Here is a 7705-nt window from a genome sequence, read left to right as displayed (position 1 = left end):
TCCTCCTCCCCCTCCTCCTCTTCCTTCCCACTCATGGAGCTTGGACTCAGGGCCTGAGCTTCTTTCTGTTCAAGGCTGGCACTCTACCACTTGAGCCACAGCCCACTTCCAGCCTTTTGTGTGTATGTGGTAGGTGGGCTTCGTGCATGCCAGGCGAGCACTCCACCGCTGGGCCACATCCCCAGGCCAGGCCCCCTTCTTAGGCAGCAGGGTCTGCTGGCACCTGCAGGCAGGGTGCCGTGGTGGGCAGGATGCAGGAGGCCCTTGGGAGAAGCCCTGCTTCTCAGCGTGGCTGCTCAGGGGCACGAGGCGTGCCTGGGCATCAGGGCACAGCACCGAGGCCCCAGTGACCACGCAGCTGTGGCCCAGCCATGCGGGGCTCCTGGTGACCAGGCAGCCACAGGCCCTGCTGTGTCAGGGCACATGGGCAAACTGAACAGCCACACAGGCCCAGAAAGCTGTCCTGCATGGGACACGCACTTGGACCAGTCACCAACACTCACTGCCCGCGTGCTTCTGATGGGCACCTTCTAGCTGTGCCCACTTCCCTTTTATGAGAACCCTGGGGTTCCCCACTCAAGATCCTCCGTGCCAGCGGACACTGACGGCTCACGCCTGTGATCCTAGCTACTCAGGAGGCTGAGATCTGAGGATCATGGTTCAAAGCCAGCCTGGGCAGGAGAATCCATAAAACTCTTATCAACAATTAGCCACCAAAAAGCTGTTAGTGGAACTGTGGTTCATAGGGTAGAGTGCTAGCCTTGAGATAATTAAAAACAAAAAGTTAGGGACAGCACTCAGGCCCTGAGTTCAAAGTTTAAGCCCCAGGAATGGCGTACATGTATATGTGTGCACGCACGCGCACACACACATACACACACACGTGCACATACACACACACCCATACTGCCTCTTGTGCCTTCCTGCCTGGGATCTAGGATGGTACATTCCCCTCACCTGAGCCCAGAGCCTTGAGAAACCTGCTCATGCTCAGCCTCTCTCTACCTACACCCATCTCTTAGATGGGAAACTGAGGCAGAGAAATGAACTTGGTTGCTGGTGCCTCTGTACTTCCCTCACTCCCAGTTCTGGGGCCACAAGGTCTCCACATACACTCCCCCTGGGCGGCAGCTCTTGTGAGTGGCTGAGGAGCCAGGCTCTCTCCCGGGCTGTTGACACCCAGCCCCGTTCCAATGTCAGGAAACGGGAAAACTGAGAGAACAGAGGGGAAGTGATTACAACGGGTGTGAGCCCGGGGTGTTCCCAGCTGGCGCCCGGCCACGACCACACCCAGCCCCTCAGCCTGCCAGGCCCCGCCAGGAGTCAGGGGCGGGCTGGGGACCCTCAGTCCAGTCCTTTGGAGAAGAGATTTGCACCTCGTCAGCTGAGTCTCGTTTGGTCGGTGGTGGGCAGCAGGTGGGCTGGAAGAGGCGACGTGGGCACGGGGCGGCCCAGAGTGCGGGCCCGACGGGGCAGCACCGCCTCTGCTCGCTCTTCTGCCTGTATCCAGGCCCTCCGGGCCACCCAGGGCCTTCGTCTTGCTTTCCAAGGCTCTGACGGGGTCAGGCGGGTACGGTCTCAGGAGGAGAGGGGCCGAAGTGCACGAAGCCCCCGCCCCAGTCCCCACCCCCGTGCCTGGGCCTGGCGCCTCCCTTGCCAGCATGCCAGCCGTCCTGGGGGCTGGCACGGGCCAGGCTGGGCGGGTGTTCCCGGGCCCAGCAGAGGACGGATCTGCCCTGGCTGCACCTCTCGGCCACCCCCGCGCTGTTCCCAGGCCCGGAGGCAGCCAGAGCCCCCAGCCTCCTCTCATTTACCCATGCTTGGCTGCAGGTTGCTAGGAGCTGGGGTGGGGGGGTGGGGCGGGCAGCCTGCGGTGGAGGATCCGGGGGCGGGTGTGTGTGTGTGTGTGTGTGTGTGTGTGTGAGTGCCTGGGGACAAAGCCCGCCTGTGATTAAGTCATCTGCTCAACGTGGCCATGCACACTGCCCGGCCAGCCCGGGGCCAGGCCTGCCCACACCTTTGGCTCTGCCAGGGTATCTGCCTCTACCATGTCCCCGTGGCCTCTGCTGCCCCTCAGCTTGGCTGCTGTTCGCAGGGCGGCCTGGGCTGGGGAACTGCAGAGGCTTGACCTGGGACCCGCTCTCTGCCATCCCGGTCCCCGAGCTGCAGGGCAGGAACTGGCTGGGCAGGCGGCCATGCTGTCACGAGAATGGCCAGGAGTCCTCCTGACCCAGTGGGTGCTCCGTTCTCCCCAGGACCTCCCAGGGGGTCCACCCCGAGAGCTGTGGCCTCTCCTGCCTCCTCAGCAGGGCCAGGTGAAGCCCGTGTAGCTGCCCGGTGGGAGAGGGGCCTGGAAAATGCTCTGTCTCAGGACACCTCCCTGGTCAGGGAGCTCCCGGGCCCCACCACGCAGGACTGGCCGTCGTCCGCGGGCGGGGGGCTCTTGCATTCTTAGAACCAATGTGGGCAGGGCGGCTCCCGGCCTCAGGGCTATTCCTGGTGGTGGATGGCCCTGCCGGCCGGCGCCATGCCCCCTCGTGAGAAGGCCTGCACAGGGGAGGGAGACAGGTAGGATTAGGTGCTGCGCTGAGGAGATGGAGTTTCAGGATGGGGTGGAAACTTCCTGGGATTTGCAGCTAATGGGTTTCTCTTTCCCTCTCTGGCAGAACTTATCTCTGAGTCTGTCTTCCGGCCTGAGTCCTGGTGGGGTGGGGTAGGGGGTGTGTAGGGAGGGTCTCCAGGGCCTCTAGGCCTGTGGGGGACTGAATCAGACCTTTCCCCCCAGGCCTCCACCCTCCTGCAGAGAACCCAGGCCCCTCGAGGCCACGCTGCCGCTGCACTGGCCCAGTGGGTAGGTGGGTGGAACCTGTCCTGTTCCCTGGGCCTGGTGGACATGACTAGGGTGCCCGGAGCAGGTGCAGGTGACGGGTGCATCCAGAGCCTACCTCCTGTGCTCATTGAGAGGGGCGTGGTGGGCCTGGTGAACCCCACTTCCCTCTCCAGGGCCCTCTGTTCCCATAGCTCTTCCCTAGCCTGCAAGGCCCAGCCAGAGTAAGGGTGCTCTTGAGCTGTCCTTGGTTGAAACGTCTCTTCCCAGCTCCATCTAGGCTGGCCTGGGGGCCCCTTACTGGAAGGAGGCCTGCACCTGCCGTCCAGCATGGGTCCCTCAGTGCAGGGTCACAGATTGCTCCAGCGTCCAGCTCCAGCAGTGAGCTCTAGCATCTGGTTCCCTCCATGGTTGTCCCTGCTCCTGCCACTGTCCACGTCCAGTGCCAGAGTGGTGCCCTGTGACCCTCTCCCGCCTTTTCCCCAAGCCCTACCCAACCTTTAAGCCCCTCCTCCCACAGCTTTGACTTCTGGCCAGGGCCCGGGAGCATCAGTGTCCCCAAAACCACCCTGGCAGGGCCACAGGTGTGAGATGGACCAGCCTCCACCTGCCAGACCCCAGGTTGTGGCTCTTCCCACCGCAGAGACCCCTGTCCTGCAGGCTCCCCCTGGCTCTGCTCACAGGCCTGGTCCCGGGAGGGGGCAGCCAGCAGGGGTAGGCATGGCCCTGAGTGAGGGGCTCTCTAAACCAGGGTCCTGAGACACAGAGCTCCTCATGGCCAGGCCAGAAGGCCACCAATGGAGACTTCAGTGAGCTATTGGCAGAGGAAATGGCGGGGATCTTGCAGGTCCTCTCTGTACAGAGCCCAAGCTGGAGAGTCAGCCGGGGAGAGGGCAATGAAGATGTCAGGCTGTGGCCCCCTGGCTGGGCAGGCAGCGCGGGAGTGTGCGCCTGAGCCTGCCGAGGCCCTTCTGGGCCAGGCAAGTGTTGAGAGAGCCCTGCAGGGAGTCTCTCTGCATGATAAGCTTGACTATCTCCCTGGAACATCTCTCGAGGCTATTTACAGAATCTGGTCTTTGCATCCTGCCCCAAACAAAGACCAGGTAGCTGCTATTGACCACCTTTTCACCTTGCCCTAAGCAAGCATCCTGCAGCTGCTACGCCCAATGAAAAAGCTTCCTTATTCTAAGCATATAAATACCCCTGTGTGAAAAATAAAATTTGGCAGCTTGATCAGAATCCTTGTCTTGCTGTCCTTCTTCGTGTCTCTTGTCCCTTCATTCCTTCTCGCTTAGGTTCATTGCCCTCGTTGACCCCGACCTCTTGCTACGCAGCAGGTGCTCCTGACTGCCCGCAGCACTCCGGTCACGCGTCTGCGGGTGCTGACCCCTGCTGTCCCTCCAGCTCCCCATCACCGCACCAGTGGTCATGGGGACACTGTCACCGCCAGCTGGTGATGATTTCACTTGGTTCACTTGCTGAGTCTCCCCAGCAGGGGGGCTTGGTGAGAACCCCAACAGTGCTGGGCGAACACGCAGTGAGAGGTGTGGCCTGGGCAGAGGAGAGGGGCTGACGGGGGCAGGCCGGGGTGATGGCGGAGGGAAGACCTGCCGTGTATCCCGCTAGGGTCTTGGAAGGACGTTCAGCGCATGGCGGGCTGCAGCCCTGGGGATGAGGGGAGGTGGCGGTGGGCAGACTCCGTGTTGAGTCACCCAGGAGCCCGCGGGAGTGTGACTGGTGTCCTGGAGGCTCATGGGATACAGGGGATGGAGAAGGCGAGGCAGAGGGAGGGGCAGGAGCAGGGATGTGGAGTAGGGGAGGAGGGAGTGGGCGGGGCTTGGCTCTCAGGAGCTGGAGCTGGCCCCGGGGTGTGTGGTTTCTGGGCTGCTGGCGGTGCCAGCCCCGGGGCAGGCTGGCCCCTGTCTTGCTCTCCTGTGCCCCTGGTCTTAGTAGGGGGGACCCCACCCCAGAGAAGGCCCTGGAGTCGGGGTCCGGCTAGGGGTACCTGGTGCAGGTAGACTGCCTCTAGCTCCCCTGCCTGGCGCTGAGAGCCGGGGCCGTCCGTGGGCAGGGAGGGGTGAGTCATTTGCCTGGAGAGCTCCTGTGAAGGAGCACCCACGCCCAGCTAGGTGGGCCGGGGGTGCCCCTCCTGCTCCGAGTGGGCATGAGGCCGGAGGATGAGGTCACGTCTGCCGTGGGTGCCGCGGCCTGGCAGCCGGTCGGCCGGGCCCTGGCCTGCACTCCGACCCCTGACAGCCTCCACTCGGGTCATCTCAGAGTCACCGGGCTGGCAAGGTACCGCAAGGAGGGTGGAAGAGCACCCCCCTTGCCAGCACCGATCTGACCAGAGGATTTGCCCTCTACCTGGGCAGCCTGGCCGTCTCCGAGCCTGTCAGCGCAGCGAGGCGCATCTCTCTTCCCTAGGCCTCCGGTGGGGGCTGGGGAGGAGCCGGGCCAGGGCTGGAGTCTGGGCCTGATGGCTGGGGGGGCACTGGCAGGACGGCTCCCAGCGGGTGAATCTTATTAGCTGGCAGACTTCCGGAGTCCCCGTTGTGGATGCCCGGGCCCTTCCTCCCTGCAGGCACCCAGTATGGAGCGGAGGAGGCCCAGCTTGAGTTGGAGCCCCCGTGCCAGGACCTTGGCCTCCTGAGCTCATGGTTCAGGGTCTCCGCTTCCGTCAGGCTCGAGGCAGGTAGAGCCTCTGCCTTCATCCCAGCCTGGCTGTGTGCCCACTGGCAGGGCTGGGGGGAGCCCCTGGGGGCGTGGGAGGCCCGGCCAGGGCAGGGGTCATTCCGGAGCCTCACAGGCGTTCTGGAGGCTGGCCCACACTTGCCTTGGGCCAGATGCTCAGTAGCCTGAGGTTTCTGTTACCCACACTGCCCTGGGCTGCGTGGAAGCAGCAGCCTGGCCTGGCCTGGCGGGAAGGGAAGGCCCTCTCTGGTGGTGCAGGGTGCCGTTGGTGCGGTCAGGGCCTCTCCCACACACCCTGGAGTCCTAGCCCATCACTGTTCTAGGGTCCAGCTCAGTTCATGCTGGAGATCTCTGGTCTTACTGTGCTGCCCATATCAGTCTGTTTCCCTGAGCCTTCATTTTCCCATCTGTCAAAGGGAAGGCATAACCAAAGAGCAGGCTCTCTGCCGGCACTGGCTCCTCACAAACGCGAGGTGGCGAGTCCCCTGCCAGGCAGCCACGGCCGGCCTGGAGCGGGTCTGTGGTCTGTGCTCCCCGCATCCCCACCCCGGGCCTGTGGGCAGGATGCCTGACCAGAGCCCCATCTGGAAACAATTGCGTTTGTGGTCCTCACAGATATAATTAACATAGACTGGGCTGCACGCACTGCCCTGGCTGAGGTAGAATCCACGCTGGTTATGAAATCGGATTGTGCTGACGCTGGGCTCGGCACCCGGACTAGAGAGCCCGGATCCAGTGGGCAGCGGGGCCTGGGCCTCCTGGGAGAACCGCCAGGCCTAGCTCCCACCGTCGCATGTCTGTGAGCGGGTAGAGGAAGGAGATGTGTGTGGGAGCAGCCGCACAGGGGCAGCCGCGCGGGGGCAGCACGGTACCGCGGGGCAGCACGGTGCCGCAGGGGCAGCACGGTACCGCAGGGGCAGCACGGTACCGCGGGGGCAGCACGGTACCCTGGGAGCAGCCGCGCAGGGGCAGCACGGTGCCGCGGGGGCAGCACGGTACCGCGGGGGCAGCACGGTACCGTGGGAGCAGCCGCGCAGGGGCAGCACGGTACCGCAGGGGCAGCACGGTACCGCGGGGCAGCCGCGCGGGGGCAGCACGGTACCGCGGGGGCAGCACGGTACCGCGGGGGCAGCCGCGCGGGGGCAGCACGGTACCGCGGGGCAGCACGGTGCCGCGGGGGCAGCACGGTGCCGCGGGGGCAGCACGGTGCCGCGGGGGCAGCACGGTGCCGCGGGGGCAGCACGGTACCCTGGGAGCAGCCGCGCAGGGGTAGAGGAAGGAGATGTGTGTGGGAGCAGCCGCACAGGGGCAGCCGCGCAGGGGCAGCACGGTACCGCGGGGGCAGCACGGTACCCTGGGAGCAGCCGCGCAGGGGCAGCACGGTGCCGCAGGGGCAGCACTGTACCGCAGGGGCAGCACGGTACCGCGGGGCAGCACGGTACCGCAGGGGCAGCACGGTGCCGCGGGGGCAGCCGCGCGGGGGCAGCACGGTACCCCTGTGGGAGGCCGACCCAACACTCCAGGTTCCTCCCCACTCTGCCTTCTTCTCTCCTGGTTCTTCTCCTAGGAGCTGGGCTCCGGGTGGTAGAGTGAATGCTGGACACTCACAAGACCCGGGCAGGGCATGGGATGGCACAGTGGCTCTCTCCCCAGCATGGGCCTGGCCTGGCCTCCTTGCCCGGGTGTGACGTCCACCCCAGGCTGCTCCGCAGAGGCCACCTCCTCCAGGGCGCCAGCTCCCCACGCTCAGCTCAGATCCAAGGGCACCTGTCTTTAACTCTGGGCTGTCTTGGTTCTGGTGCCTCAGTCAGCACCGTGGAGACACACTGCCCAGGCCCGGCTCCTGCTGGGCACCTCCTGAGCACCCCAGTAAACCTCCCTGTGTACAAAGGTGAGTGCCGGCTATGTGCCCAGCTGAGTGCTCCCAGACGCCCTCCCAGCACCCCTGCCTGGGACCCTACAGCTCCTCCTCCTGGGGGTGGGCGGGTCCCGCCCCTGCCCCCGGCAGTAACAGAATTCTGGATGGTCTCTGGCAGGGGATGCTGGGATGGCGCTGTGCTGGGCACTCCTGCCCAGGACCCACCGCTTCCCTGCAGGGCCTCTGGCTGGGGCTGGACTCTGCCAGTGTTGAGGCTCAGAGCCTGGTGGCCTAGCCCCCCCAGAGTGGCTGCCTCTGACTCCTCCCAC

The sequence above is a fragment of the Dipodomys ordii genome, unplaced genomic scaffold (genome assembly GCF_000151885.1).
Source record: "Dipodomys ordii isolate 6190 unplaced genomic scaffold, Dord_2.0 Scaffold71, whole genome shotgun sequence".
NCBI lineage: Eukaryota > Metazoa > Chordata > Mammalia > Rodentia > Heteromyidae > Dipodomys > Dipodomys ordii.
Note: the sequence above shows the minus strand (reverse complement) of the source record.